This window comes from Thermobia domestica, chromosome 14, assembly GCF_964235325.1.
Source record: "Thermobia domestica chromosome 14, izTheDome1.hap1.1, whole genome shotgun sequence".
In the NCBI taxonomy this organism is placed as follows: domain Eukaryota; kingdom Metazoa; phylum Arthropoda; class Insecta; order Zygentoma; family Lepismatidae; genus Thermobia; species Thermobia domestica.
In genome coordinates, this window is record NC_137467.1 from 66859824 (window position 1) to 66879998 (window position 20175).

At 34.2% G+C, this 20175-nt stretch overlaps 1 long non-coding RNA gene across 1 annotated transcript in view; it reads left to right on the plus strand.

The window, feature by feature from the left end:
* Positions 1 to 1297: 1297 nt before the first annotated feature.
* LOC145670613 (uncharacterized) overlaps positions 1298 to 20175 on the plus strand; it is a 138165-nt gene continuing 119287 nt past the window's right edge. The window contains exon 1 of the long non-coding RNA XR_014128359.1: positions 1298 to 1423. This is a non-coding gene — a long non-coding RNA (uncharacterized LOC145670613). The remainder of the gene's footprint in view (positions 1424 to 20175) is intronic.

Genomic DNA, 20175 nt, shown 5'->3' on the forward strand with positions numbered 1-20175 from the left:
ATTGTTCAACAAATGGAGTGGTCATCGAGGTCCCCGGACATGAGCCCAATCAAACATATGTGAGATGGTCTAGAGCAACGCATTGTAAGCCTTGTACCCCTGCAAAAACTCTCCAAGATCTTCAATGGGCTCCTTGTTAACAATGGACCCAGATTTCAAATGATCTGGTACAAACACTTACTGCCAGCATGAGACGACGTTGTGAATCCTCTATTGCTATGCTCGGCGAGCATATCGCTTATTGGTGTCAGCAAACTATCTTTTTTATGGCTTTAGTGCTCTTCAGTTTCAGTGCCACCTACGTCCAACATCATTTTTTCTCCACGAGCGTACTTTCGTTTGGTAATTTTCCTTGATGTACGGCGTAAAATAGCTGCTCCTTTAATTTCAGTAACAGTTTGTTCACCAGTATGCGTTTACTACCCTTATACTCCTGAGTATCCATTTGTTGCTTAATTTATGACGGTCAGTGTAATAGTCTTATTCAAATCCGTCAGCTGCAAGGAAGAGACGGAGAAGGAGTTGCCGTACTAGCATTTCTCGTGCAAAAGCGTTATACACACATAGAAAGGAATTCTTCACTCGAAATCCTTTCTAAATGGAATAGTGTGGCGTTCCAAACAATGATCCCATACTGTTTCATAAGATCACACATACTACGTCATAACTAGTTTGGTAGATTGGCACCGGGTAACAGCAGAGCCACATGTCTACACTACATACACCTAGTTTTCGTAACAAAACTGGTGGGATTGCGCCGCGTAAAAGCTGTAAAAAAAATCCCTATATACATATCTTGTTAGAATAGGTTAACATACATGTACCATTTCTTGTTGAAAACCAAAATTTTTCATTTGTTTTATTCCAAAAATGCGAATTGGGTCATACGTTAGCTTCAGTAATTTTAGTTTCTCTCACGCCAGAACATGTAAAATTATATATAATCATTAAGGACGTTGTCCCTTTCATTTCATGCATTTCCTGTTCCTATATTGGCTTGCTTTTCTGGATAATAATTGCCTTTAAATATAATTAAAATGTGTACATACTTGAAAAAGTCAATAGAACTAAGTTATTGCATACTTGTATTCCAAATACATATTGTACTTTGCATGTTGTGATAAGTAGACATTAGCACTGTCAGTTTCAGAAAACATACAGTTCCCAAGTGTGTAAACCATGTATTGTACCAACTGGTGAATATGTAACTATTCTTGATATTTACAATGTTTGTATCAAAATAAAATTTTTCCCTTCTATTGTTTCAGCCTTACGTGAATTAAACATTTGCACAGCTTTACAGTTCAATTATTTAACACGCCCATTGGATACGGACGAGAATTCAGCGTTGGAGCGCATCTTCAAATAGAAGTTTAATATATATTGATAAAAAAAATATTTGATTACGGAACAAATTTTTGAGGTAAAGTAAAGTGTTAATGAGAATTTTTCATTACATAATTAAATAAGGTATTATTTTATAACTAGAATAACACAATTCAAGTTAATGCAAAATATACATTTTGATGTGTCGTTCACATACGGATTACCTATTGCACCACTTTCTGTTAGAACTGAAGCATTTTTTAAATAGAAGACAGTTGTACTATTCAATTAATATTTCCTCATCATTCACATGTCATTTCCAAATATCATTCAGCATTTTTTAACTCTAGTAGAACATTAACATAAACCAAGACACGAAAATATTCGAAATCAAAGTTAGTATATCAAATCTTGTTTTCTTATAACATTTTTCGCAAATAAAATGTCGTACAGATATTGTCAGTTTTCTCAAAATATAATAATTATACGTAATTTTCAATGTGTAGTCTTCAATTATTAAAAGGGGTAATGACATAACTGTTAATTACAATGCAGGATTTCATACAATATTTACTTATATTATTCATAAGAAGAAGCAAAGTCGCACTAATTTCTTCGAGTATACTATGTAAAATATTTTTGCACATTCCACTATCTCATTTCATTCAGTTTTGAAGACATTTTCCTCTCTCTCTCTACTTCTTGAGGGTGATTTCACGTCGTACGAGTAATGAAACATCTTAATCATTTCGGCAATTAAACAAAATATTAAGCATTAGAAAGCGCGTAATTTATCTGCCAACAAATCACTAGTATATGCAATTTCTAAATAGTTAATTTCAATTGTTTATCAATTAATTAAAAATAAACTACTAGAGCCCTGAAATTAGAAACCAAAGGCGACGGAATTGAAGTTCAGCCCTAGATATTAGAATAGATAAATACAAGTTTAAACAGCGTAGCTAAGAAATACCATATCAAAATATACGGAGATGCTCCTGATACTATTGTTTTGTTTAGAATTATTTTGTTTAAAATACACTTGATAAATATGAAATTTATTTTTTTTTTTCAATTTCCCTCACAGTTAATCAATACATAATTACTTCTATTTTATATTTATGCAAGTTAGCACCGTCATTTCAGGCTTCTTTTAAGGGGACCAATAGCATCATCGACATAAGACTTTGACGTTTTGTACCAGTACATTAGTAGACAATCGATTAAAATATATGTATTCCTCGAGCTCTTGGAGGGGGGCAATGCCCCCTCCTGCCCTTCCTAAATGGCATCCATGCTTCAAGTTTGATTCAGCTCACTTACTTATATTTTCTTTAATGTTAATGCCCGTAAGGTACAAATCACCTACCCTACAGTCTTCTTTTTTTTTCTTCTTAAGGAAATGCCTGTTCTCTGTTCGTTATAGTGTTTTCCAACAAGTAGTAGGGTGATTAGTTAAATCATGATTTGCCGCTCCTCCTTTTTTTTCGATGATCATTAGTTCCTGCTCCGTGCCAACAGTATTTTTAAAATTTTGTTCGGGAGATTTCGTTATACAGCTCTCTTCTATTAATAAAAAGTCTTTGATATTATTCATTTTATGTTAGTAATTTAAATATTCAAATTGTTGCCTTTCAACGTGTTAAAATTATCAAGAGTATTATAGAAACTAGCAGCTTCATTGTCATAACGCGAAAGTGAAACTTGAATAAAACTTAATCAACATATCACTAATTTTAATGACGAAGGAGCTAAACCATGGCTATACAGAGGATGGCCGAGGATTACCCATGTCTGTCACACCCTTTTATTAGAACTAGTGTCATCTTAGTTTTCAAAAGGACTTCATAAGCAATACTTAATCTGCCTATTTTAAGAGTTTCGGAAGATACTATATCTTTATCACAAATTTTGAGCCGATTTCTCCCTTAGGATACCGATCCTAATGAAAGCAATATGATAAAAAAGAAAACTGATTCGACTATCTTCGAAGTTTAATTTCAAGCGATTCAGTCATTATCCGTGATGAATGTGATGAGTACAAACTATTTCTCCCGAGGGATAATTTCAGTAAACAGGGTTAAAGTAGCACTGCAAAAATACTGGTTTCTTCGGAAGTTTGGACGGAAGTGGTAAGAATTTCATTAGTCCCAGAAAAAATGTGCCCCTGTGCTACCCCCTGAAATCATCAGTACGTGGCGGTGAGGCAATCAACATCAACTTAATTTTTACAAATTGCCCTTTCTCCTTTTAGAAGGCAAGCTATCGTAAACGCTGGGATAAGTCTTCACTGACTTCATTGAGGAATTTATATTACTGGATACAAGCCCCTAATGTCGGAACTCGCAGGAAACAATATTTTTGTCATGTATTTTGAATCTCCTTCCATTTTAGGATATATATTTAGCGACAATGAGGTGGTCAAATCACGACTCTAGCCAAACGATTTGGCGTGGGAGACCTAGGTTCGATTCCCGAAGGGTGCTCAACTGGTTCGGATCCACATTAATCAGTAGGTCGCGTCTCATATAGCCTCGCTGTTGAGGCTTAAACGAGGGACTTTAAACTCAAAATCAACTCAACTCTAGCCAAGCGATTCTGATTTTCAAAAATTCGTTTTACATAATTCAGCGTTTACCTGTGATGGGGAGACAGAAAACTTCGATTCATATTTATATGTTGAGAAAGTATTATATAAATTACTTTTCTACCTTTTCCTGTAGATGCTGAATATTCGAAAACTCGATTACACCGAACCATTTATTTTATTGAGGAGTTTATATATCAAACTTCATCTATATAACATGAGGGACTTTTGAGATACTTTATTTATAGGTTAAATTTTAAAATTCCATTTCCCTCTTAGGATGCAAATCTTAGCAAAACATTGACAAGACGACAGTGCTAATTATGTTCAGAAAACCATTTAACTAAACTAAAAAATGAAGCAACCACTCGTTTTCGTATAATTTGTTTATATGTGTTGTCAAGATGTATTTAATAAGGTAGCAATCGCACAGAAGTCAGTTAGTGGACACTCACTAAATGTTCAAGTTTGGTGATGATCAACAGTTAAAATCCGGTATACAACATTTTTTATTTATTCTTCGGTATACCACATTTTTTTTATTTATTATTATGTTTACATTTTGTTAGTGATACTTTGTTAAACGACTCTTTTAATCCAGCGTTGGAGGCCCGGGTTCGATTCCTTTCGGGACCTCATGTAGTTCGGATTTCACGTTAATCAGTAGGTTTACGCCTTATACGGTCTCGCTGCTGAACGGAACGTTAAACAATTCAACAATCTCTTTTAATCAAAAAATATTTCTTAATATTATTAATTTAATACTATTCAATTTGAATATGTGCAGAAAGTGTAATTAAACTTTTATATTTATCAAATATTACAATCAGCAAGATTTCAATAAAAAGAAGGAACTTGATTGTCAGAACCCGAAAATGAAACTTTAATAAAAGTTTAGCCAATATACCTGCAACTTTAATAGAACATTACTTTCCTATTTATTATGCATCACGTAGTACTAACCATATTTGTTGTATAATTTTTCAATTCAAATTAATTTAAATATTTTAGAAAAAATAACTACATTTGTTAATCCCTTTCGTACACAATGCTGTGATAAATCGTTACATTACTACACAGACAAAAATGAAAGTATCAAAATTATTCTATCGAAAAATTTTTCTATTTCAATGCAGAATATTTTAAAATCATCATTCAATGTTTTGTTGCATAAAAATGACCATAATAGGATTGCTTTTTTTGTTTACTCTACATATGTACTGCAAGTTATACCTAAATGTGGTCGAAATAATTAATATATATATCAATTGGCGATTTAAGAAAGTGTTCGTCAACATGAAGATTTACAAATATCATTTTACGCGAAGTTGTTTAATATATATGTGAAATTAAAATTAAATATTTTTAATGACAGCACTCCAAGTTACTTTGTTTGATTTTAAATGCAATATTTAAAAAAAAGCGCTTAATACTCTTTGATGAGTGTGAAAAGGCGACGTAAATAAGTTTTCGGTTTGATGACAGATCTTGAGTTTGTCGTCTCTTTGAGCACTGAGGCTATATGAGACGTCGATCTACAGCTTCAGGTGAGTTCCGAAACAAATGCGCTCTCAGCGGAAATATGAAATGGATCTTTTCCGTTGGAAAGGCGTACGTGAACCTTATAATCACGAAGGAACAGTTTTCACTTCAAGGAGAAATCCCAATCGGAGGTAACATGAAAGAGTTTATTTCGGAAGAAAGATTAAATATTTGCATGAACTTCAGAAAGGTTAACTTTTTCAGGTCTGAAAAACCTATTTAGTCGCGGCTGAACTTCTGGAAATGTCATTTTGAAGGTAGATAGGGTCTTGAGTGTGTGTGTTTTATAATGTATTTTACAGTGATCTTATTGTTTCTCATAGTCATTCTCTGAAATGAAGTTTCTAAAGTGGCAATTTTAGTCGAAATATTCTATTTTAAGGTATGTGTATGAAATTAAGTTAGAACTCCCCCTTCAGTATTGTTTGAAGGATTGATCTTAAAACCTTTATACTTAACACGTTATCTTTCACCCAGTGTTTCTTCCGGACAAGTCCTGACAGTGCCTCCTCCAGTAATACTGAAAAGGAGAAGGCAGACTTTGGTAAGCGAACTTTGGAGCCATTTTTGCGAGGCGGTAGTGCAATTTAAACAGTTAATATTACAAACTGGGAGAGCGCTGTGGCCAAAAATAAGGTAGAAAAACCGTCTTAAAGTTTTCTATTCTCCGCATATATCGTACGACGTAAGAGTTTACCAATTGACGGGGTGGCAGAGTGAGTAAAATCTGTAACTTAGGTGTAAAGTGTCGCGGGTTCGATTCCTGTTCGAGTCACACATCTTTCTATTCTTCAACCAATAAAGTAGGCATTTGTAAATATAAGTAAAATATTAATTCACTATATGTTTATAATGAATAAAACAAAATAAATTTTCAAATCACTTGTAAAATCTTTCATTGTTCCATGTTAGCTGGCAAACAAAATTTAATCTATTCCGTAAATATACTGATATCACGAGTTATATTATCGTTACGACCAGTGGCGTATTTGCGATTTTATTTCGAGGGGGGATTTGCCAACTTTAGTCCTGGAAATGTGAAAATTCTCGAAATATTTCATTTACTTTAATATAGTAAATAACATTCGGGGGGGCTTAAACCCAGAAATACCCCCAATAAATACGCCACTGGTTGCGAAAGTCGTTGTGTAATAAATGTTCTTGACGCTTCGTGTCTACATCTGTTGACAGTGTACGAATTGCAAAGGAGTTGAGGGGAAAATCCCCTTTGCTAATACTGGATGTTGCTATAACCAAAAGAGATTTCCTCCTCATTCCCCTTGTAATTCGCACACTGTCGACAGATGTAGATACGAAGCGTCAAGAGCATTTTTTTTACGCAACGACTGCGGTAACAATAATATTTACGGAAGAGATTAAATTTTCTTTCTACCGTAGTTAAAATGGAACATTGAAATATTTCACAAATGATTTGAAAATTTCTTTTGTTTTACTCATTATAAACATATAGTGAATTAATATTTTACTTATAGTTACAAATTGCTACTTTATTGGTTGAAGCACAAAAGAGGATGTATGACTCGAACAGGAATTGAATCCGGAACCATTTACGCATGAGTTAAAGATTTTCCTCACTCTGCCACGCCGACATTTGGTAAATGTGTGTGTCGTACAATATATGCAGCGAGTAGAAAATCTTTAAGACAGTTTTTCTCCGTAATTTTTGTCATTACGTTCTCCAAGTTTCCAATATTAATTCTTTAGATGTGCACTAACAAGTCGCAAAAAATGGCCCGAAGTTCACTTACCAAAGTCTGCCTTATCCTCGTGAACATGCCCCCCCCCCCCAGAACATTAATTCTGAAAGAAAGTGAATTCACCGATTACTGACTTTTGTTTCTAATCTTGTAAACATATCTGCTGAGGTGGTACTCATAATTTACGTTTTAGCAAAATATTTTTGAATAGAATGTCGTTGAGACAAGGGATGACAACAAATCTATACTTCCTACACATTATGGATTAGAGGGAATACCTAGTACTTTGCCGTACTATGTAAGGTATGCCAAACAATTGTTCGTGAGGTGAGTGCAGAAGAAAGTAAATACGCAGTGTCATCTTTAGATTTTATTCAAAACTTTCAATTGAAAAATAATTCGTTGAGCATTGAGACAATTTTAAACATATTCAAAATACATTGATGGATTCCTAATTGAAATTCTTAATTCAGAAATCTGAGGACGATTATATTCTAAGTGACGAAAATAGCAGAGGTTCTTGTCTAACGAGTTAATTGGCTTCCTATCGTAACTCTTTATTTCTTTTCTGTACACGAAAATACATAGATTAATTCCTATAATATTAATCAAAGATACTTCTTTCTGACGTAACAAGCAATTATTATAACCACACTTATTTCTAATTTAATATGACGCGTAACTCTTGGTATAGATGTTATATCAGCTTGAGAGTTTACACTGTAAAAGTTATAGGAAGAAACTCCTTAGCTATCTGATGATTAGGCTGCTCTAGAGTGTATTAACTACTAAGGGGTGCGGGATTAAGCATTGTTCTATTGTTAAATTATTATTTATTATTTAACACTATTTTGAAGAGGGAACATAATTAAATTAACTCTCGCAGAAAATAATAAACATTTTACAAAAACGACTAATTCAAAAACTTTATCACATGAATGGTAACTAATGAATATAGATGTTCAGTTAGCACTGGCGCTTCAAAATCAGGAGTCTCCGTGTTTCAGTTAAATACATGTCTTTTTGGCTATAGATTCTCCATCTCATTCGCGGAGGCAGGGATACATATTTTTAATATATAGGCCATGGATGAATTAATAAATATTCTGTTCATTTTTTGTTAATGTTTCAGTGCACCTGGATCTTTTGGGCTATCAACTTTATCTAAAATCTTTTAAATAAATTAAACACATAACGCAATCACCATAATTTGATCCCACATTGTATACAAAAGTGAAGTCAAAACATACTCTTACAAAACATTATAGAGCTCAATGAAGAGAGTAAATATAAATTATTCATTCTAATTGAACGTTTAAAATAAATGTGAATACCATATTGTATGTATACTGATATAAAATAATTTCCCTAATATCAGAGATTCCGTTATTCAAATAAGGTTAAATACTAGCATGTGCGATCCTTCTAGTTGAAAGTTTTATACAGGTTGTTTCAAAGAACACCGACAATATTTGGGATGTGATTAATGATACCAAGATAGGACAAATGTATAGACCAATCTAGGTGCACAAATGTTCCTTTCGGAGTTATAGTCTGCCAAAGATATGCAAAATGAACTTAAAATGTTCATACGTCCAAAAGTATGGCACCCATCGTAGTCGGGCCAAGACTTCACTAAAGAACTATATGTGCTCTCTCCAAATATCCAAGTTTCAAAATCCTGTGGTATTTCCGCAACAATTTTTATAGTGGTTGTGTGTGAGTACTTCAAATTATATGCCTTTAGCCATACTCCCTCTATAAAAATTATTGCGTGAGTACCTTAAGATTCTGAAACATGTACTTTTGGATAACGCACATATTAGTTTCTGAGTGAAGTCTTGACCCTACTACGGTAGGTCCCGTACTTTTGGACCTATGCACCTTTAAAATTCATTTCTTTTCATGTTTTCTGCAGCCCATAACTCCGAAAGGAAACATTTGTGAATCTAGGTTGGTGCATACTTTTTGTCTTGTCTTGGTTCAGGAATCACCTCGCAAACGTTATCGGTGTTGTTTGGAAACATTCTGCATACTTGATACCAAATAATACATATGGTTCAGAAGTATAAAAAATATAAACTCAAAATTCAGTAAGGTTTCTCAAATTTTCTTTGGAAACACGCGAAAATCTAGTTAAGAATTTCAAAAGTACTTAAAGAAATTTATCCTAATTTAGAGATACGAATCCACTTTATTTTAATGACGTAGAGAAGTAGGATTCGATTCACGGTGGGAGCTTATGTGGTTGGGATTCCACGTGTGTTAGTAGGCCCACGTCTAATATAGCCTCGCTGCTGAACGGGACGTTAAAATTAAAGTCCACTCAACTCAACTCAGCTTCATTTTAAGTTTGATTATGAATACGAATTTGCTTTAAATCACTTGCAAAGAAAATAGAATTTTCGACTATTGCATTTTCCTTTTCATCAGTCAATAATGAAGCCCTACGTTTTCAATGCAAGAGACGTCTTCTTAATAATGCAAAACAATGGTAGTAATTAGGTATCTCTCTTGTACATAATTTCTAATTACGAAGGAATGTTACGTATGAAATTTTGGCGGCTTGGGAGCAATTGTGCAAGGTACTGTTAGGCAGTAACCGCTAGTGAGAGGCTAGAGTAGAGGTAGCATTTCGGCTTTACGTAGTGATGGTTGTGAGATCGAATCCCACTCAAAGCACATTTTATTTTTTAAAAATATAAATCTATGATTGCATCACGATTTTTTTTCTGCGTGTTTAATCTCATATTCACATAACATTTTAAGGATGAAATGTTGCCCTTAAAAGGGCTGTTTGAAACTAAACACGTTCTTAATATGATGTCCAGTGATCACCTGCTTCAACAACCGCTAATATTCGACGAGCATCCTTAGTATCATTCGACGGACATAGCCCGTTCCATTCGCAGCAAGATCTTCCCAAGCATTAACGACCGAATCCCAGAGCTCATTGGAAGGTTTAGGAACTTCATTAGCCCATTTCACCCTCAAACACCTCTTTGCCTCTGTCCAGACATTTTCTATTGGGTTAAGATCTGCTCCGCGTGAAGGCCAGTTGATTACTGCTACATCATTTTTCTGCCAGCCACTCTTGGACAACTCGTGCCACATGGACAGGTGACCGATCGTGTTGAAAGTCGATTGCTTCCTCAGGATAACGTTAGCGAACAGATGACACCATAATAATCTCCAAGATGAACTTATACTGCGCACTTGTAAGGCGCCCAACAATCCTGTGTAGATAAACAAATCCATCTGCATAGATCCAGCCCCAGACAGGCACTGATATGCGTCCACTGGAACGCTTCTGCCATATTTATCGAGGGTCGAACCTGAAAACTCTCTCACGAAAGACACAGACTGGTCCATCATTTGCAGAAAAAAATATACATTTATCGCTGAAAATGACACTTGTCCAGTTCCGAAAGCATATTTTCCTCTGCAAACTGACGTCGACGTCTGATGCGTTCCGCGGAAAGAAATTCCTTAATGGCTGCACGCCGAAGAGAGCCTCCCTAAGTCGTCTAATAGCTGTTTGACGGGATCCAGGAAAGTCAACGGCTTGTCGCAGTTGACGCGAATTTAAATGGTGAGTTTGCTTGGCTTCTTAAATTAGACGACGGTCTTGCTCGTTTGTGGTAACTCGCCGTCTCCCATTACCACGAAGACGAATTGTTTCTCCGGTAACACGATATTTATGTGACCTGTTCTAGGGCGAATGCCTATATGTTCCGCGGCTTGCTTTGCGCTGTAACCTTCGTCAAGAAGCGTTGTGAATCGAATTCTTGGTTCCTTCATGACGCCTACCTTTCAAATGTAAGTGAATATCTATAAGAAATCTCATGTATTACGTGGCATTTAGTAGACACGAACTCCCTTTTATCGAATTTTGATTATTGTCATATCAGATATTTGGTAGTGTGAATTGAGTCCTTATTTAATATTTTTACAGTATCACACGAAACACAGCCAGAGGCGTTTTCTTTCAGCTTTACCTTTGAATGTTCATAATGTAACTTGTATTCTCCAGGCGTTTCAATAACCAAACACACTTAACTTCAGAACTAGTAACAGTATATATGTATATACCTCAGTTTCATTCAATGACATCTAGAATACTTCTTACAGCATTGAGGTTATATAAGACGTAGACTTACAGACTAGCGTTTAATTTAAACAAATGCACATTCACCGATAATCGAATCCAGTTTATCTACGGGAGGGCCCCCCTAAATTTTTTGCTGCAACCTAAAATTTTCACCGTAGGCTTGCAAATGAACTATAACATGGTGATGAACTATTATATGGTTGTATCGGGCCTCCTCTAACTTCAGCCGTTCCCGATCCAACCACATTTTTGAGCCGACTACCGACCTGAATCCAATCCAAAGTGCCCCATTCCTTTCTCAAGGATACCCCTTAGCCGCAAGTAAACACAACATTCCTTTAAATTATATATACTTGAACCACTTCAAATCACATATAGACCCTATTTGATTCACTTTTAATTTACTTCGTAACAATAAATTCTATTTAATGTATGGATACAATTTATCGGTAAAATAAGTACAACTGATATAGGAATTAGGGATGGCCAATTCCAGAATTTTTATTTCCCGAAATCCGGAAAGTAAAATTGGAAACATTCTAGATTTCGGAAAATTACGATTTTGGAAAAATTTCGGAATTCGGGAAAAATCCGGATTTCAGTAAAATTCCGATTTCAGAGAAGTATCATATTCTTTCCGAAGTCCGGAATATTTTTAAATTCCGGAATTGTTCCGACATCGAAATTTTTCCGAAATCCGGAAAATAAACTTACCGACTCCGGAAAATACATTTTCTGGATTCCGGATCGCAAAAAAGTTTGGCCATCCCTAGGAAATAGTAGGCTGTAATCTAAATATCAAGGTTGCACTTCGTTAAATTTCTACATTTATTTCTTTAATAGCAAAGATGTCCCTTCATTTTACGGGAAGAGTAGTTTTATTTGAAAAATATTTTGAAGGTTGGATTGGACCTTCTTCCTTCTCTCAGAATACAGTGAACTGATGAAAAGTAAGCTCGACTCAAGTGCTTACTATGTGCACAAATTCATTTAAAATGGTTAAGTCGTTTTTCGTAGTGAAACAGAAAATATTGATGCAATTTTATACTGTTTACTGAGAAAACAGAAGAATAGTTGCGCTTCCTCCTAAAAGTGAAAATTTCGGAAACTTTGGATTTTGTGTCCATCGAGTTTTAACAAGGATTTTATATACCAGATTCCATGTTGCAATCATTTGGGTTTCGTGAGATGCTATATATATATATATATATATATATATATATATATATATATATATATATATATATATATAATATGTATTCATAATTTTTAAACCGGCTATCCCCCTAAAGCCTTTTAATGAAATTGACATAACAAAAGCAATGTCGAGTTAATTGTTCATAACTTAAATTTAAACACTAGAGATTGCTCCTTCCCTCCTACGTAAAAACGGAATTGTTCAAAATGCTAGAACAAATGCCTATGTATTTTAAATTAGGGATCTATTCGGTGACTTTCATATTCTTTACTTAAAGATCTCGAAAGATACTCTATTTTTATGTATACTTTGAATCATGTTTTCCTTCTTAGTATATGTGTCCATCCTTATTAATATAAAATAAATAAATAAATGAATAAAACACATTACACATTAAGCACATTACACCGAGTTAGTTACCGTGATAATTTTGGTTTGGCTACACTATATGTAGAACTCAAGATATAAGGAGTACAATAAAAATATTGATTGAATGAAATATATTAATTTCTTTTATCAAGGGTCACAACATTTATGTGGGGCTTTTAAATCGAGTTTTCGTTTTTTTTTTTTTGCATAGTAAGCAAATGATACTGAATTAAATGATAGTATGAGCTTGGCTACACTATATGTAGTTCTCCAGGTATAAGGCCTAGAAGAAAATTTTGCCTGAAATATATTGAATCTTATGATCCAATAAAACAAAAATATTAAGATAGGTAATTTTTAACAATGTTCGGTTTTTTTACTTTAATTAGCGCGCGTATATTAAAGGTGATGAAGGATTAAAATAAATAGGCCAATAATAAAATACATCACAGCCTCTCAAGTTACGCCCGTGGAACTCGATACAAATGTCTAATTATAAGTAAGTAGACATATATCCTAACATTTTCGAAAATTCCAGCTTTAAGAAGTAGTGGAGGGAATTTCTTCAATTGTGTTACTCATATTTTTTTTATGTATTGTATCATCACAAGAAACATTTCAACCGTTTCAAGTTAGTTTTTAAACATAATTATCACCGTTTTCGAACGAAGGCTTTATAATGTTACTTTCGTGTAAAGTCCATAGAGAAAGAGGGTGTAAAAATTTGTGCTTAAAAACAGTATCTCACGAAACTAATAAGGGGAAAGCAGACTTTGGTAAATGGACTTCGGGTTCATCCTGCGCAAGGTAGTAATGTATATTTAAATGTATATATTACAAACTGGGAGAGCACAACAGCCAGAAATAGTGGAGAAAACGCATCAGTAGGGGAGATATATATGTTTTGCCCCACTTTCCCCCTCTACCCCCTAACTGCCCCCCAAAAATTATGAAGCCGCCACTGACCATTGTACTTTAACACAGAAGGATACCCCAAAGTGAGATCGAATATGCTTTTATGACATTTAAAATCATAAAAACTTACATCTAAACTTACATCTAAAACTTACAACTTATAGCGCTGTCTTTGATTGAAAAAATAGTTTTTGTTTGGTGTAAATTGCTTCAAAAATAACTGAATTATAAGAAGATAAAGTTTACTATGTTGCATACTACAGATATATGTATACGCACTCTCGCTCAATCGCACACACACACACATTTACAATCAGCTGTCGAGCATACATATACATATATAGCAAAGAGGAAGAAGCAGGAAGTAAAACTTGGACGCTTGCCAATTTTTTTTCTCTCTCTTTCTCTTTCTTCCCCATCAGCTCTGGACGACAGAGAGGTTATGCAATAGAAAACAGAGAGAGAATTATTAACGGCGGCATATACGTCGCCTCTCATATACTTAGTATTGAAATTAACAGCTAAACATAACTCGGGCGCTCTATCCTTCGCTCAACTTTCCTCTCGTAACGATCTCCTAACGATCAGAATTCAAGCTAAACATTTCGCGCTGTTATACGAAGGACTTTGGCCGCGAGCATCTTTGTCGACAGAGCAGCTATTTAGTTCCAAAACGTGCCGCATGCGCGCGCTAGTGCTGCCCATATACGAAATGTATTTCTCTCCACAGATCTTCTCTTTTTCTTTCTGCATTTCTAGAGTTGAAAGCATTCAATAGCTGAGTTGTATATCCAAAGATCTCAGTTTTATGGCTTTATTACCATAAAACACTTAGAACATATTTAAAATTACAAGTTCGGATACTGATAATGGAATCTTCTGTTAACCTCGTTCTCTATAGGAAACAATGATTTCTTAAACTCTGTCCACTTATCGTAATTTAAGCTGAATAGACAGCCGTTAATATCGAAAACAACTTGAACTTCGGTTTGCACATTTTTCACAATTACATTGAAATTGTTAGTAAGTATAAACTTCTTTTGAGGATCCATTCTAATCACACCATTTTTTACTTCTGACAACATATTTTTGTTCATTTTCATTCATTTTTGGATTTACATACAGAACTCAACAGTTGGATAGTTACCTTTTAGACCAGTGTATTTGATTTTTATTCCATCTTTAGCAATCTCATCAATCATTTTATCTGTTAAGTGTTTTGTAAATCTAGGTGGAAGAAAAACCTTGAACTTCTCACACTCAGCCAAAATGCTCTTTCCAAATTTAGTTTTAATCTTTTCCATTTTCACAATCTTATATTCTGTATTTAATTCTAATTCTCTTAATCCAACAACTTCTTTCTGCTCAAGACTTCCAAGCTTGTTTAAAAAATCAACGTGTTTTGCCACCGTATTTATTATATATAAAATCAATGAACACTTTTCAATTTTTATCTTCACCAAAAAATATTTAATCATTTTCGTCAATTTCGTTTGATGGAAAAAACTTCCATAAAACAATCGTTAATGAAAACAGTTTGAGGGTATCTTTTCGATACCCTTTAAAGTCGCCTATGGTTAACTGATAAAGGACCAGTGATACTGGCTCTTAGATTCTTGAACCGTAAGGGGTGAGCAAAACGCTCACCCTTAAAATCTCTATATGCCCGTTGATATTTTGCTAACTAACTAAAACTCTTCTACTACTTTCTCATTCTTAGGATAATATGTAAAGTTCCTTCGTCCAATTAAAATCGCATAGCACATAGTATTAGCAGCTGCAACTTCTGCAAAGTCTACAACAATCTTTATGTTCGTTCTTTCATTTATCGATACATTCTTCCTCTTACTACAATTAATCACATACATTGGCCTGTTATCTATAAACTCTTTAGGGTCATAGTACATTTCGGTGTTGCCACACGTTATTCTCTTAAACGCAGTATAATCTTCGTACATCTTAAAATAATCCTTGTTAGCAATATCTAAGTTTCTTGATTCTTTTGGAAATACCTCATTCCTCCCATTCTTAAGATAGATATTCTTTACCTTACAATGATTAAACTTACTTGCATCTACCGTTTGTTTGCCACTACTATCAGTTTGGAACATTACAACTACGAAATCAGGCATATCAAATTGTCTAGAATTAAATTGAGTAGTAATGTCAAACTCCAAGAAAGAACCTACAACAGTCTTCTGAACACATTGATAAGTATGGAATGAAAACATGATTTTTGGTTCTTTAAGAATGCTCAACTTTAACTTGTTTTCATAATTAGATTCGTATTCAACAATAGGCATTCTTATCTCCATACTTTTTATTGTTATTTTTCCATCATGAGGAGCTGCTCCTGATCCAGCCTATTTGTACAAAACATCGTTATTGTTGTTAGCTTTTGTAAATGTTATTCTCAATCCGCCTTTCCACATAACCTCTTTATAATCACTTAAGAAGCCTGGAATTAATCTTAATGGGTACAAAACACTAAAGTCCTTTCTTAGACCAAGTTTATCATCTGTTTCAAATCCTGCTTGTTTTAAATATTCAACTTCTGGCTTGGAAATCTTTAATGTTCCGACAGCTGTAGATGTAATTCCAGGTAGCTCGATTTTATCTACAACAACTCCATGCTTTCTAACCTCGATTTGAGAAAAGAAGAATGGGAAGAAGTTATCTACAAGTTTTATAGTATCGTTTGCGCCAAATGTTCCTCCGACTGATGCACCAACAACTTCAAAAGTCATATGACAATCTGCTTTGTGTGGATGTATAAAACCATCCCCCACGTTGAAATCGAACTCAATATCTTTGTTAGCTTCATTCAAATTATTAAATGTTCTTGTGTTAGCTTTAAAACTCTGTAACTCGTAACTTTCAACACTATCCATTTATTATAAAGAACATCTTGAAACAACGCTTTATGGTAAACACCATCAAGCTATATAAATATTAGCATTGTCGTAAAGTCGACCGAGGAAAAATTTTCCGAAACTTATAATCCCCATCCCAACTTAACCTTAGCATTCATTGCAGTACCAACTCCAAAAGCAGCTAATCGTTCACCAATTGGTGCGTCACTACTAAATGCTCTTTTCCATGCTTTAGTTTCTAGTTCCTTATCTGCAATATGTCTCGACTCTGTATCTTTATTGTCTCTGTAGTATATATCGTGTTCTTTACAAGCCTCATCTAATGGGTTAATACCTTCATCACCTCTCTCTAACCTTTCTTGAAGCTTAGTCCCAGGCCCGCAAAATCTGAAACCTGGAATATGTAATTCAAATGGGAGTTTATTAATCAAATCATTTACTAATCCTTTTCCAAGCTTCTCATCATTCCAGAATCGTTGTGGTAATGTGTTTAAGATCTTAATCAAATAGCCTATACCTTTCGGATCATTAGGAATAAACTGTGAAAGCTTATTATTAATCATACTCACTATACCTACTTTCTCATTATAAAAGTTATGATTACCAGCCCTTTCTTCTCCATCTATAACTATTAACCGATCAATTAACTTTCTCACATCACCCATCCATATATATTCTTTAGGTATCTCTGTATATTGTTTAATTCCTTCACCATTCCTTTTAGGTGTCGTGTTCTTTTTAGGAGTTGGGGGTAAAGTTGGTTTAATATAATTATCCCAAATAGGCTTGATAATATTAATGTACTTTGAACCTCTACTAGATGCTACCTTTTTATCTCGATTATATTTTTGGAAGGCAGCATCTGAGTCTATTATTATTTCCTTGTACTGTTCAAAATCATCATCATCATAATCTTCAATGGTTTTACTAATATTCATCGTTAACAATTCCCATAGACCTTCTGTTCCTTTATAAGTTTTACAATTAATTATCAAATCATCACCATTCACTTTAACTTCCAAATTTCCTATCTTGTTTATTATTTTTCCATCTTCTGCAGCTCTTATTCCAAATACGCTATCATTTCTTTCACTATAATATTTCGTTGCAATCTTACCAAATGACTGTGCTGTTGTTAAAGGTTCTACTCCTTCCACTTTGTCTTTAATTTATTTTCTCATTTGTTTTATTTCTCCCGTTATAGATGTATCACTACTACTTGGAGAACTATCATAAGTTATCTTTTTAGGTGTTTCTAGTAGACTGGGATCTATTGAGACCGTCTTATGTGCAACTGGAACGAGTTCAGTTATTAGATTTTTATTTTGTTCTGCTACTTCTTTGATCTCACTCCCTAAGTTTTGAATAGCATCAATTACAGGTTGTTCTTGTGTCTTAAATTTATCGTATATACCTGCTCTTTCTTTCTTCCAAGATTTGAAGTCCTTTATCAAGAAATCCTTCAACTTAATATTCTTATCAATTTCTTTCTCATCCATTTATTGTATAGCAAACGAACGAACGTCAATAATCGTCAGAGAACGTCAATAAACGTCAAAGAACGTCAAAGAACGTCAAACGTTAAAACGTCAAAAAACGTCAAACGTCTATAAAGTGTTTTATCTTGTTCCTATACTTACCATTGTTTACCTTCCTTGTCATATCAATTACTATGAAACCATAATCTTCTTGCCAACATTTTGAACATATCTCTTTAAACTTATCATAAGACATATCTCCTCCAACAAACTCATTATACACATGTTTGAGATTAGTATCATTTTGTCTGAATATGCATAGGAAGTTGACGTTATCTCTTATAAGCTGTTTAGGTACTTTTGAATATGTTTGTGCAAGATAGAAACAGTCTAAATGTCTATGCCTACCTCTTGTAAAGTAATTTCTAACAGTATCTTGATTTTCCAAAATGTAATCGTCAAACACAACAACAGAGTATTTTTCACATTCATCAATAGGTACAATATAATCATTACCGCTTAAGAACGTTGCTATTTGCTTTTTAAACTTTAGTTCTGCCTTTTCAAATCGATCTTTTAACTGCTCATGCTTTGGCTGACTCATGCTTTTAGAATATATGTAGAAGTAATTATTGTTTAACCAACCTGGCTGTAATAAGAAGTTAAATAGCAAAAACGTCTTACCACACGCCGACGGACCCACGATAAGACATCGAACATCATCAGGTATAAGTTCTCCATTTCTTTTCTTAGCTGTTGTTTCTTTTATCATCTCTTTTACATCCCAATTAATAGTTTTCTTACTCATTTATTATAGAGAAAATCAGGGGGCCACCAGCACTGGCCCCCTTTCAAACAGTTTGAGGATGAACTGTAGGGTGAGCGTTTTGCTCACCCTTAAAATCTCTATATACTCGTTGATGAAGATTGCTTTACCATCACAACGGCCGTCGATTTTCCCGACGTCTGTAAAAGACTTAAACTCGCGCCTGTCTTCAATATCAACGTGATTGTTTACAGCGTCTCTAGTGTTTTCGTATTCAAGAATTTCCCCAGCATCCTTACCCTTGTGTCCGATATGGTGTTATTGGTTTTGTTAGCTGCTAATTTGACTTCATATGATGCTTGTTTGAAACGGTCGGAAAGCCGACCGTTAATTTTCTTCTCATAGTACTAGTACAGACCCGATTCGTTGATGAAGTTTGTGTGAGGATGTACAACTGACAAGGTCCCGGAAAACGGGACCTTGATTTGTTTGTATGTAACTTTGTCTTCTTCACCTACTCTGAAACTTTGGTCTTACGTGATGCGAAGGAAACAGTTGAAACGTTTACAAGACTTTTAGGCCCTACACATGTGAAGGGCCAAGGATTAGAGTTCTTTATACAAATACGAAACATTTTTGGACATTCGAATACAGCGGGGGCAAATCCTATGATCTTATATCTTTAAGTTGTTCTCTGATCTTAAGCAACGTATCTTTTATATATTCGCTATCCATTTCACCATTCAATGTTATTATCATCTCTAACTGTTCTTTAAATGAGTTAATACAAGTGACAATGGTTTTATACTCGTCTTTTCTTTTGCTTATGTTTAACTTCGAAGACAAACCTGTTATTATAGCACTTCCAGTTGCAAGAGACGTTGTTAATATCGAGTAAATTGTTACAGGTATAAAAATATTAATAAACCCAGTTGTCGCAGAAAGTATAACCGACAACGTGATCAAAGTGTAGTATGCATATTTAACAATTCGTAGTTTTCTCTTTTTCTTCTTTAAACTGCATTCTAACTTTCGAATGACATCTTCTATTAACTTGATTACTTTCTCTCTTGGAATATCTTTAGGTAAATCGAACTCGTTCATTTATTATATAATAAATGGCTAAGGTATTTAAGCTAACGAGTGATACTTCTGTTTTAAAGAAGAAGCTCCATTACGAATTAGACAACTAGAGCAACTATTTAAGCATAGGACTAGTTGGGTTTTACAGTACATATCTGACACCAAACATAACAACACAAAAAAAAAACAGTTTCTCATATGGTGATAGA